Source organism: Callospermophilus lateralis, unplaced genomic scaffold (assembly GCF_048772815.1).
Source record: "Callospermophilus lateralis isolate mCalLat2 unplaced genomic scaffold, mCalLat2.hap1 Scaffold_63, whole genome shotgun sequence".
In the NCBI taxonomy this organism is placed as follows: domain Eukaryota; kingdom Metazoa; phylum Chordata; class Mammalia; order Rodentia; family Sciuridae; genus Callospermophilus; species Callospermophilus lateralis.
In genome coordinates, this window is record NW_027514713.1 from 18,271,587 (window position 1) to 18,284,857 (window position 13,271).

Genomic DNA, 13,271 nt, shown 5'->3' on the forward strand with positions numbered 1-13,271 from the left:
AGGGACCTCATGGAGGAAGTGGTGAGCAGAGTCTGCCCCAAGGGGCAAGAGCCACATGGCCACCGAAATCGGTGGCAGACACTAGGGGGGTTTGAACGCAGGGCCTGAGCCCAAGTCCATCCCCCCACAAAATCTACTTTCTGTCTAACCCTGGGCTCCATCTGGTCTGCTCTGAGGCAGGTTGGAGGTGGCCCCAGGCACAGCCCCAAGTCCCAAGGGTAGAGAAAAAAGGCCCAGCCCTTCCTGGGGCAGGAGGTTCCTGACTTGGGGTCTTGGTTTTTCCCTGTATCAGGGACTGAACCCCAGGGCTGCTGGACCACGGAGGCCCATCCCAGCCCTTTTATATTTAGACACAGGGACTCGTGAGTTGCTGAGGCCTCACAAAATTGTTGAGTCTGGCCTCCAACTCATGATCCTCCTGCCTCAGCCTCCAGAGTCATTGGGATGCAGGCATATGCACAAAGGGACGCTACCAGCAGGAGGAAGGCCAGGCTGTAGGCCAGCACATCTCTGAGGATGAGCCTAAGCAGAAACGAGACCTGAACCAGCAGTTTGTAAAAGTTGCCTTTATTTATCATTTATTTATTATATCTCAGCTATGCCATTTTTGCGTCCACAGTGCCAGTCCCCTGGAAGCTGGGTCAGTCCCTGCCCACCTACCCACTCTGATCACTGCCCACAGGCTGGAAGCCCAGGCCACATGGGGCCAGCATGAATGCAAGCTCCTCTGAGGTCTGGCACTCTCGAGCCATAGCCCAGAATCCAGGGACTGGGCCTGCCTGCCAGAAGCCATGGAGTCCCCAGGGGTGGCCTTGGAGGCCCTACCCTCTAACGGGAGCAGGAGAGGTATGGTGGAGGCCCCTGTGGGCTGGGTGGTGGCTGGTGATCAGGCTGCCCTGCTGGGGACTGGATCTAGACAAGGCCACATGGGAGAAAGGCAGGGCCAGGGCCCCTCTGGTTCTTGTCTCAGGTCTCTGGGGACAGTGTGTGCCACGTTTATTGATCTATGACAGGGCCCATGCAGAATTGGGGCACCCTCCCAAAGGAGCCTGCAGCTGAGTTTGAGAGGGGCTGCTGAGAATTCCAGAAAAGTCCTCAGCTTCATGGTCTACGTCACCTGTCACCAGAGACATCATTGTCTTTCTGTCTCAGACACCAGAGCATCTTCCCAGGGAAACCAAGCCCCTGACCCTGTGCTCAGGCCCTGAGCCTGAACCTTCCCTCCTGGCCTCCAAGTGCAGTGGAGGCTAAATGTGGTGGTGGCCGAGAGAGCTGGTGGCATCTTGCTGTCCCCTTACTTGCATTTGGTCCCTAAGTACAGACAGAACATTCTAGAAACACAGGGAGAAACAGAAGATGTCCCTTCCCAGGGGAGGGGGGCAGCTAAGCAGTGAGGACACTGCATGGACTTGAATCTGGACAAGTGGACATGGTGGGGTGGTCCCCTGAGGGCACCAAGCTTGGCCAGGCGAGGGTGGAGGTAGCAACCCCAGGCCTCCCCCGGAAGAGGACAAAGCTGCCTGGCCACAAGGTGGCCATGAGGTGGCAGGGATGGCAGTCCTGGCTCTGCCCCAGCATGAGGCCCATCTGGACACTTGGTGGGAGAGCAGCTGCCCACGGCTGGGCAGGGAGCTGTGTCGTCCTGGGCCCAGAGGACCCAATGCCCCCCACAAGAACAGTCTGCACCCAGAGAGTGCCATGGCTGGTGACAATGGAGACATGCTGGTGACGCTGTCCATGTCCCTAGAGGAAATTCGACCAGACACCCGACCAACCTAAGGCCACACACAGAGACTTTGTGCTTTTAACCAGAGTCAAAAAGCCACCTTTGTGGGAACCAGTGACGCCATGGTGGCTGCACACATCACTGAGGGGCGGGGGAGTGGTGGCCAAAACCAAAGTCAGACAGAAAATGGGGACAGTGCTTCCCATTCCTGTCATGGTTGCAGCTGCCAAAGCCAGAAGGAGAAGAGAGGCCCCGCTGAGGGTGGCCGCCCCATGGTGGAGAGGAGGGGCAGATGTCAGCCAGACGATGGTGTCCCCAAGCACCACAGCACCGCTGCCCCCGGCCACCACTGCCTTCCGAGGCACTGCCCGGTGTCCTCACTGGTCCTCAGGTAGGCGTAGCTCTCAGAAGAGCAGGGTGCCTATGCTGCCTACCTCGCTCGGCTCCTTGATGAAGATCTCAAAGGACTGGGAGATGTTGGTGACTGCCAACAGGATCCCCGACACCCAGGAAGGCAGCCAGGACCGAGAGGCCCCAAGGCACAGGCCTCCAGAGGCCACCGCCATGGGGATGTACCTGGGGGAGGGCAGGTGGTCAGTCCTGGGCCACCACAGAGCCCTCAAGCTGGCCACCAGGCTTGCCTATGACTCAGCCCAGAACCTCTGGAGGCCCCAGCACCTCCCTGAAGCATCATCTACTAACTCCCCTTGCACCCCACTAATGCTACATGACTGAATCCCTGCTATGGGACTGTGACTAGTCCAAACTGAAAGACTGCCGGGTGCAGTGGTCCACACCTCTCATCCCAGTAACTCGAATGGCTGAGGCAGGAGGATCACAAGGTGGAGGCCAGCCTCAGCTACTTTACAAAGCCCTAAGCAGCTCAGTGAAACCCTGTCTCTAAATAAAATATAAAAAGGGCTGTGGACGGGAATCAGTGGTCAAGTGACTCTGGGTTTGGTCCTCAGTAAGGTGGCTGGGGACTGGGCACGAAACTCAAATGCTTAAGATGTCTCTCGAAATGGCCACTGTCCCTACCAAGGATTGGAAAGCAACCTAGAATTTGCAACTGTGGCTTTTCCCTTGGTTGCTTCTTTCAGGAAAGGTCAAGAAGTGAGAACCCACAGGACAACCTGGGCTGCCACCTGACTTTGTAGACACAGTCCTTCTCACTGTGGTTGCTGCCGAGTGGCAGAGGAAGAGCTAAGAAAATGGCAGAGGGTACCCGGGAGGCCAGGGGCAGCCCTCAATCCAGGACGAGGCAGCTGCAGCGGATGCTCCTCCTGCCCTGGGCACCTGCACCCTGGGGCCTCTCCAACCCTCCTCTCCACCCCAAGGTGACAGCCACACAGGCCACCTGGCCATTGCCCAGCTGCTCTCTGGCCTCCTCTCTGCCATAGCCTTGTCTGCTGGAACTGACCTCCCCACTTCAAACACCACCAGCCCTCTGTGGCTCTCCTGGCCTCTTAGCCACATCCACCATCTGTCTTTTTTCAGTCTTGGGAATTGAAACCAGGGATGCTCCACCCCTGAGCCCCATCCCCAGTCCCTTTTTTGTATTTTATTTAGAGATATGGGTCTCACTGAGTTTCTTAGGGCCTTACTAGGTTGCTAAGGTTTGCCTCCACCTTGCCATCCTCCTGCCTTGGCCTCCAGGCGTGCCACAGAGTCTAGCACTTCCAGTTCACGTCTATCTGGAGCCCCACTCTATGCTCAAAACCTGGGCATATGCTCCTGGATGCCTAAGGCAACATCTCACCAGCATGAGCAGAGGTGAGTCTCTCCTGCTGCCAGTACTATCCCTACAGAGCCCCATGCTGGGTCACCAGGCTGCATGCTCCTGGATCCCTGCTGAGGGTGGCAGGCATCTTTTTCCATGTCTCCCAGTATCCAGCACTTAGCAGGTTCCATGAATATCCAATGACACAGGGACCTTGCCTACCCTGTTATCCAAGAATGAGACTCATGGGCACGGGAGACCCCAATACCCACTGGTGTTCGAGGCCCGGGAGCCACATATGCTGACTGGGGGTGCGTACTGCACTCGTTGGTTGAGATCATGCACCATGGATGTCTCCCGGTGGCCCCCGCATCACCATCTGCTTCTCCTTTAGCTGCTTGGCCACCTGCATGATGCCCAAAGCAGAGGATGGGCTTAGAGGTGGGTTCAGAGGGAAAGATCTCAAGCTGCTCTTTCTGCAGCTCTATGTCTTTACACGGACTTTAAAAATGCCCTAAGGGCCAGGGGTGCACCACTGTCATTCCAGCATCTTAGGAGACTGAGGCAGGAGGATCACAAGTTGGAGTCCATCCTCAGCCACTTAGCAAGGCCCTTAGCAGCTCAGTGAGACCCTGTCTCCAGATGAAATCTAACAAGTGCTGGGAGGTGGCTCAGGGATTAAGTGTCCCTGGGCCAACACGGTGCCGTAAAGAGAAGACCAGACAAGGTGTGATTTTCCACTCTAGCTTCAGGTTCTCAGACCTGCTGCTGATGGCTGAGCTCTATCCATCTGTCCTTAATGCTCTGAACTGTCTCACCATGGTGGGTGGCCCATCTGCGTGTCACAAACCACCACTGGACAAAGCAACAAGCCGAGTGACACTTTAAGAATGTCCTCTTTAGAGAGGAGTCCGAGATCTCGACCCAGGTCTTAGAGTAGAAGGTGCAGGAGCCCAGCATGAACACGAGGTACACTACCACATGGACAGGGTCCTCCAACACAGAGCCAAAGGACTCCGGTGGAGACAGGTAGTAACACATGCCACCAACTGGGTAGGCATGGGTGGGGCCTCCAGAAGACATGTCTTGGGAAGAAGGAACAGAAAGTCTGGGACGCTGCGTATACTAAACCTGAGCTTCGAGATGAACCCAGAGCAGATGGAAGACTGTGATTGCAGCCAGGCACAATGACACACACCTGTCACCCCTAAGATCAGGAGCCTGAGGCAGGAGGATGGCAAGTTGGAGGCCAGCCTTGGCAACTTAGAAAGGCCCTAAGCAGCTCAGTGAGACCCTGACTCTAAATAGGGCTGGAACAGGGTTCAGGGGTCAAGGGCCGCTGGGTTCTGTCCCTGTTACAAAAAAAGTCCTGCAAAGAAATTGGGAAACGACACAGGGGAGGAGATCTATGGGTGAGACACTTGCTCAGGAGCAAGACGCACAGATGCTGAGCAGTGCCACTTGCTCTGTGGCCAGGAGAGGCTCCTTGGGAACATCTGATTGACAGACCAGGTACCCAACAGGGTGACAAGCAGGTGTATGCTGAAGCAGGCTGACAGCATCTGGGAGATGATGTAGAGGTGGGGACCAGGGTGGAGAGCAGGACAATTGGGACATGGAAGGTGAAGAAGAGCTCGATGGGGTAGGTGTGGTACTGGCCCTGGTAGCACGCAGTCTTGATGGGCAGGTCCACCCAGCAGCCCCAAGGACAGAGAACAGGGCGCCCTTCACTGCCTTGCTGCCCCTTGTGGTCCAGAGACACAAGAGGTGGTACCAGCTCTTGGGAACTGACTTCTGATAGTGCTGTAGAGCACCTGCCCCTTCCCTCACTCCCACTGTGCTTGGGGGCACACTCAGAAAATAAACAAACAGAAAAACTGGTTTCAAAATGTACAAAAGTCCACTCTATGGCCATTCATATCTAAACAGAAAAAAAAAACAATTATACTGAAGCCAGAGACAGTGGCACAGGCCTGTCATCACCATCAACCATCAACTCTGGAGGCTGAGGCAGGAGGACTGCAAATTGGAGGCCAGCCTCAGCAACTCAGCAAGACTGTCTCTAAATAAAATATAAAAAGGGCTGGGGACAGGGCTCAGGGGTGAAGTGCTCCTGGGTTCCATCCCTGTCACCAAAAAATAAAGAACAAGAAATGCAGACTTCCTGTGCTCACGCTGGACACACCTGGAAATGGATGACCACAGCAAAGACAAAGATGGAGGTGATGAGGTTCCTGAGGTCAGGGAGATTCTGGCGGTAGAAAGCCTCTCTAAGGGCTCGGACTTTGTCTGTGCACATGGCCCAGAGATGGAACAGTGTAAAGATGGCACCCTCCAATTCCATGCCTGTTGGCAGAGGAGGACACAAACGTGAAGGGAAGAACAAGGGGCTGGACTCCGCTGGGTCTTAGGCCTCCTCCTAGCCAAAGCAGAGGCAGGAGAACAGAATCATCCAGGAGACTCAGCCAGGAGACTCACGGCACCCACAGTCATGGGGTCATGGTCTGGAATTTTTTGGCACCAGGTGTGGAACCCAGGGGCCCTCAGCCACTGAACCTCACACCCAGCCTATTTGTATTTCATTCACAGACAGCATCTTGCTGAGTTCCTGAGGCCTTGTTGTTGCTGACGCTGGCCTCCAAGTTGAGATCCTCCTGCCTAAGCCTCAGCAATAGGCAGAAAGGGGCCTGGCCTGAGGAACAGGCAACAGACCAGCCAGGGACACTGCAGCACAGGGCGCCAAGGTCCGGGCACTTCAGAAATGGCCTGAGCCTGACTTTTGGATAAAAGCTCAGTGGGAAAAACTGTCACCATGACCCCTGCTGTCAGGTCGGTACTTCCCTTGATGTAGAGTCTGTGGGCAGAGTGGCTAATGGCTGGGGACTCAGATGTCCCAGTCTCTCCCTGGGACAGCATTTTCCTGTCACCCCAGAGTTGGGACAGGAGGACTCTCATCACCTTCTAGATGGCCACTCAGATGGGCCATCTGTCCTGAAGACCACATGGACGGGATGTCTGTGACAGAAATATTTTCCTAGCTTTCCCTGGCCCCTGGCATCCCCATGGTGGTCTTCTGACAGCCCCTCTCCCTACTGCCTCTGGCTGTGTGGGACAACCACTGATGTCCCTGTGGTTGAGAATCTGGAGACATAAAAGCTTGAGCATTTTGTAAAGGAGGAAGTTCTGCAATCCCAGGGAGAGAAGACAGGGACTTGTCCTGGCTCCTCTTGCCACCAGTGACCTCTCTGAACTTCCCTCACTTGCTCCGCTGAGCCAGGTGCTAACCCTCAGACACACCAGCTCATCTCTGCCCCAGGCCTTTGCACCTGCCAGGTTCTCTAGATGGACCTGTAACACTCTTCCCCAGTCATCCCATCTTCCTTCCCTGCTCTAATCTGACCAGGGGCCCTGGGATGACACTGATCCTCACATGTCTTATGTTATAACCCTTTGTATTCTTAGCACCCACAGAAGCGCCTGGTTCTTAACAGCACCTGCCTCACAAGTGTCTGGAATGAAAGCTGGGTGACAGCAATGGCAGAGTGAGGGCCTTAGGAGCTTTTTGAATGTTTCATGTGGTAATTTTTTGCAAGTCACTACCCGCTGATCTGTGGGAACTGGGTTGTTTCATGTGCTAGTGTCTCCCAAGCACAAGAGCCATGTCCTGTCAGTATTGTCCACTTCCCTCCCAGCCTGGACTGTCCTCCACCTCATGGAAGAGGTGGAGGACATGTTGCAAGCTGAGCTGTGGTGGAACTCCTGGTAACAGGTGGCCCTTACAGCTTCAAGCTACCTGTGTCTGCTCCACCCTCTTCTTGCCCGTCCTGGGGGTGTCCCCATAGCTCCACCATTTTGGCTCCTTTCAGCACAACTCAAAGCCCCCTAGGTAGCCACTCTGCCCCACCCAGGTCCCAGAAGTGGCTAAGGGCAGCCACCTCCACGTCTAGGTTCTCTGTGGCCTTTATCTCTCACTAAGTCCTAAGGCCCTCACTCTGATGTCACACTGGCTGGCTCAGGCTGGATGGCTGTGCCACTTCCCCAGCCATTTTCTCAGCCTGTCTCCCAGGGACAGCAAACCATTCCTTTCAAAACTGTCCCCTCACTCACCATCCTGCTCCAGAGCAAAGTGATCCTCTGACTGGCTGACACAGCCCATGCCTTCGCTGACTGGCCCCCAGTGGCCACCACGGCTCCCAATCCTTTCAAAACAGGCACCCGCAAAGCCAGAAGATCTTGGAAGACACCCCGACTCCTACCCAGCTGGGTATCCATGGCTGGGGCCCAGCTGATTTGCACCCCCAGATACTGAATTCACCTTAGATTTTCTGAAATTCAAGGAAGAGTCAGGTGTCACTTTTCCTACTCTTCTGTAAGTGTCCCTGACCCTCCTTCCCAAGGTCCAGTCTTTCCCATGGGATCCCTCAGGCACCCTTCAGGGACCCGTCTGCAGTTTCCTCAATTTGATGACGTGGCACTGGAGGCCAAGAACCAGCTCCACAGTCAATTCCAAGAAAACACTAAAATGCACACAAATATTTTCCATAAGAGACTTCCCAGCAAATAACAGATTCAGGTTCAGAGGCCAAAAGAAAAAGAAAAAAAAAGACAATTTCCCTCTCCTAAGAAGTCTCACATGTTTTGCAATTTTTATTTAATTAAGATTTGTAAGCCAGGTGTCCTGGTACATGCATGTAATCCCAGTGGATCTGGAGACTAAGGCAGGAGGATTGCAAATTGGAGACTAACCTCAGTCAAATTGGGGCTCTAAGCAACTCAGTGAGACCCTGTCTCAGAATAAAATAAAAAAAGGGTCAAGGACAGGGCTCAGGGGTTAACTGTCCCTGAGTTAAATCCCAAGTGCCTTCCACCCCAAATTGGCAATACTGCAGATTGAACCCAGTCATTCTACCCATGACTGTTTTGAGACAGGGTCTCATTTATTTGCCAAGGCTGTCCATGAACTTGTAATCATTGAACTAACTGCTCCTTGCCTGAACAAGTGTTTTGGTGTAGCAATTTCATTTTTAGAATCTTATTCACTAAGAACGATTGCTAAAATATGTGCAGATGATTGTCTGAGGATATTTACTTCGATGCTACCTGTGACTGAGAAAGGACTGAAATGTCCATCAGAAGACAATTGGCTAAAATCAACACTCCTTTATCCTTGCAGTGCAGGTTCCTGCTAAGAAATATAAGGCAGGATTACTCTGTGGCATGTTAACTGTCCTTAAAATATTCTTAAAAGAGGTGAAAGTTTAGATATCATTTTGAATGTAAGTATTATTTTTATTGTTATTGTTGTTGTTGTTGTTATTATTATTATTATTATTATTATTATTATTATTATTTGGTACTAGGAATTTAACCCAGGACAATTTAACCTCTGATCCCTTTCCCCAGCCCTTTTTATATTTTATTTAGAATCTCACTGAGTTGCTTAGGACCTCACTACGTTGCTGAGGCTGGCCTCCAACTTGTGATCCTCCTGCCTCAGCTTCCTGAGCTGCTGGGATGATTGGCTTGAGCCTCTCCACTCAGCTATATTTCTAAAACTTTGCACACTGAAAATTCAGAAGCAATGTTTCTGAAATAAAAATTTTTCCCCAGAGGAATACTCTGCATGCATGAGGCACCTGCAGAGGTGCCCCCACGGGAGGCAGGGCCCTTACCTTGGTCAGTGTTGATGGTGGTGGGGTTGAAGGCCTTCCCCAGGATGTTTTCACAGATGTTGCTTGAAATGGAGAGGGAGAAGCCAGAGCCCACGTCATGCCCTTTCTAAAGAAGCTCATCTGAAAGGAGGACAAGCAAGCCCACCACAAAGAACTGAAAAATTCAAATAAATAAATTAATAAAAGTGGACTCTGCATTACTGGCCCCAGGGCCCTGGTTCCTTGTATCTTCAATGACTGGGCTCTCTGCCATGAAGGCCAAATAAGAGATCTTTCTCAATCTGCCTCACAGGTATTCAGAAGCCAAAGCCTGAGTCTTTCAATTCTCTATTTTTTTGTAAATCTATTTTTTAGTTGGAGGTGGACACAACATTTTTATTTTATTTTTATGGGTGCTGAGGATACAGCCCAAGGCCTCATGCATGCCAGGTGAGCCTCTACCACTGAGCCCCAGCCTCAGCCCCTACAATTTTTGATTGTTTCTTACTTGTTTTGGGGTTTGCAGGTGGACAGCTTGCCTTTATTGTTTTCAATATTTCTCATTGTAGATGGACACAGTGTCTTTATTTGATTGATTTCTTTTTGGGCGATGCCCAGCCTCCAACCCGGGGCCTCACCCTGCTCAGGCCAGTGCTTAGCCCTGAGCCCAGTCCTGAGCCTAGCCTGGCCCCAGCCCTGGCTGAGTACTGATGAGGAGGAAGAGGGACAGCAGAGTCACTCAGGAAGCGGGGTGCGAGAGGGGGTTCACCTGAGTGGTGATCAGCAGGCAAATCCCAGCACCCATCTCTGAGGGGTCCCTGTCCATTCCCGTCATCACATCCATGATGGACTGTCAGATGGTGACGATCATTCCGAACACTAGAATCCCAAGAAAACCCTGAGCAGAGTGTGGCAGGAACACTGATGACAAATACTGACACTGCCCCCCAGGGACCTTGGTGAGGAGTGTCCAACTGTCACACATCAAAGCGCATGAGAACTCAGAGTTTTTCTAGTGAAAGCACCTTTGGACTTTTTTGTTGCTTTAGGGATTGAACCCAGGGCCTTGCGGATGGTAGGCAAGTGCTCTACTACACCTCAGCCCAGTTATCCTAAATTCTTTTTTTAAAAAATGATCTTGAATTTTTAAGATGGAAAAACATTTTAAAAAATTGTCAAGGGTAAGGAGAAAACTTCTGGGGCTGTAGCTCAGTGGTAGATGCACTGAGTTCCATTTCCTGGTCTGTAAAAAATTAATACTAAAAACAAAGAGAGAAAGAGAAAAACACCAAATATGGGCTTTAGAAAAATAATGCAATTTTTTTTTGGTTTGTTTGTTTTGCTTTTGGTACCGGGGATGGAACTCAGGGGCACTCACCCACTGAGCCCCATCCCCAGCCCTATTTTGTGTTTTATTTAGAGACAGGGTCTCACTGAGCTGCTTAGCGCCTCGCTGTTGCTGAGGCTGGCTTTGAACTTACAATCTTCCTGAATCAGTCTCCTGATCTGCTGGGATTAGAGCCGTCACCACTGCCCTAAGCCAAGTATATGTTAAAATGTCCAAAATAAAAATTAGAAAAAGAAAACCACTTATTAGTGCTTTAGAAAATAATGCATTAATTTAAGGCATTGAATAATAAATGCATTACTTAATATTTAATAATGCATTACTTAATTCATTAATGATTAATGCATTAATACATAAATATATTTTACAATCTTGATTTGTGTCTGAAACTCACAAATTTAAGTTAGATGGATTTCTCACTCAATTATTTAACCTTCTAACTTAAGATCTCTAAGGCATGCTGTATGGAAGATGGTAGAGTAGAAAAATGTAAATATTGTTTTCTAAATAATACATTCCAATTAACAGAGGCTAGGCTTGTCTGACTCTGAGGCTGGCCCCCATTATTGAGTCTGCCTATCATTTGATATGGCCTATACTGAGACTGCAGAAGTATTATCTAAATTTCTTCCATATCACAAAACTAATCAATAGCAGAGCTGGACTGAGAGGATCACCTTTCTGCTCATTAAATCCTTTTAAGTACAGAAGAAAAATAGCACTTGCTAAATAACTACCATGTACTAGGCACTATGAGAGTGATTATTCAATTTAATCCTCTTCTTTTTTTAGTACTGAGGACTGAGCGGAAGTGCTTCACCCCAAGACCCATCCCCAGCCATTTTTTAATTTTATTTAGAGACAGGGTCTCACTAATTTGCTTAGGGCCTCGCTAAGTTGCTGAGGCTGGCCTCCAACTGGCAATCCTCCTGCCTCAGCCTCCAGAGCTTCTGCAATTACAGGCATACTCCACAGCACCTGGCTTTGATTTAATTTTTATGTCAGCTCTGAAGTAGATGTCACCTCCTTCGTGAGGTTCAGAAATCATGGCTGGTGAAGGGTTGCCCTCCATGTCCTGATCCTTCAAGTCCATCCTCTGGGCATTCCTGCCTTCCCCTTCCCTTCCTGGCCTTCCCCCATACCCAGCACCTCCCAGAAGTGCTCTCTCACTAACAGGCCATGGAGCATCTACACTGTCAGCAGGCCAAGCACACAGGCCAAACTGGGCTGTTTTAATGCCCGCAATTTTAGAGCCAATTCAAATTCTCAACTAGACACCAGAACTGTACCCATTATCTTTCTTACACTTCTGGGCTCTTTTGAAGAGGGCTTGGTCTTTTGGGGTGTCAACCATTTCAATCATCTTGGCTGACGCATGATGAAGCCCAAGGTGACCATTGCAGAGATACCCAGCTCCTTGAGTGTGCCTAAGGAAAGGGGCAGCCACAAAGCCCCTGTGAGCTCAGGAAAGCAAGACATCGTTTAATAAAATGAACCTACAGAATTGCATGTGACCCCTTCTCCACATTGGATGGGCTTCAGGATGCTGGCAGCAATTATAGAATAACTCCCCAAAACCAAATATTAGAACAAACTGAGTTGAGCCTGCCAGACCCCATGTCATTCTGTTTGGAAATTCACATACCCCTCAACAGCCTGCTGCATTCCCATCCCCATGGACAGATCCATTCTGGCTGGACAGAGGTCAGAGAGGCCCATCCTTCATCAGTTCATAAAACTAGAAAACATACCAATCATTTCCTGAGTCTGCATACGGGGCTGGCACAATTGGATCTAGTGGAGAATCAACCTTCCCTTTCCATCATGTTCAGATGAGCTCTGATTCTGAGTGTCTGGAACCTCATTGGAACCCCATTTTTAAACTGTGTCCATCAAATGCACCATCAACATACACAAGAAAATCATTTCCAGACCCACAGCTGACTTGCTAGAGTCATCCCTCCACTTTCACTCATGGTTTTTATCCATATATTTCACCTGTAGATATGAAAAAGATGCAGCTGCAAAACCACTGGAAAGTTTTTGAGAATGTTCTAGGTGGACTCGCCATCTCATTTCAGAGATTTCAAACACTCTAGTTTTTTCAAGTTTTCAGAAATTTTCAACCTGAGACTTATCTTACTCTTCCAGGTTTTGTATTGCATTCAAATCCAACTCCAAAGAAGATGATGTTTCCCAGGCTGAATACACCATTGATTAAGCTGTTCGAGGTGGCACATGAAGATTTTCCAGGCCATGCAGCTGCCCATTCTCTGAGCTTCACAGTAAGTCTGTCATTCAACTAAATGGTTCAGGTCCAGCAGAGAAGAGGCAGAGTGAATCTGAGCCTCCCTCTGTTGGAGGCCAGAATCCCACACATCCAGTAGAAAGGGTCTGCAGAATCTGAGGCCATAATACCAAACAGAAGATCTGAAAACAAGCAGAAACCAAAGGAGTGGCACGTGTGTCCCCTCTCTCTCCCCTGCCCCAATGCCAGCACAGGAGATTGGATTGACCTGATAGCAGATTAAGAAGATGAAGAAGGGGATGGCCATCCACAGTACCTTCTCCTTCAACTGGATCTGCAGAAGAGCCAGAATCAGAAGACATGAAGTTTCGCAGTAAGTCAATAAAAATGATCCTGAAGACCCTTTCCTCTGATCACCAAGGAAGGCCAAGGAGGGCTTGGGCCACAGCTCCATGGGGAAGCACATGCCTAGCATGCATGATGCTCTGGGTTCAGTCTCCAGCAGACAACCTTCCCCCAAAAAGAGAAGAAGCCAAACCATGCACCAAGCAGAGTCCTAAAAGGTGAGTCTCATGCTT

At 50.4% G+C, this 13,271-nt stretch overlaps 1 pseudogene; it reads right to left on the reverse strand.

Moving 5' to 3' along the window:
- Positions 1–2,130: 2,130 nt before the first annotated feature.
- LOC143389497 (protein transport protein Sec61 subunit alpha-like) lies at positions 2,131–13,024 on the reverse strand (annotated as a pseudogene).
- Between the last annotated feature and the right edge of the window lie 247 nt (positions 13,025–13,271).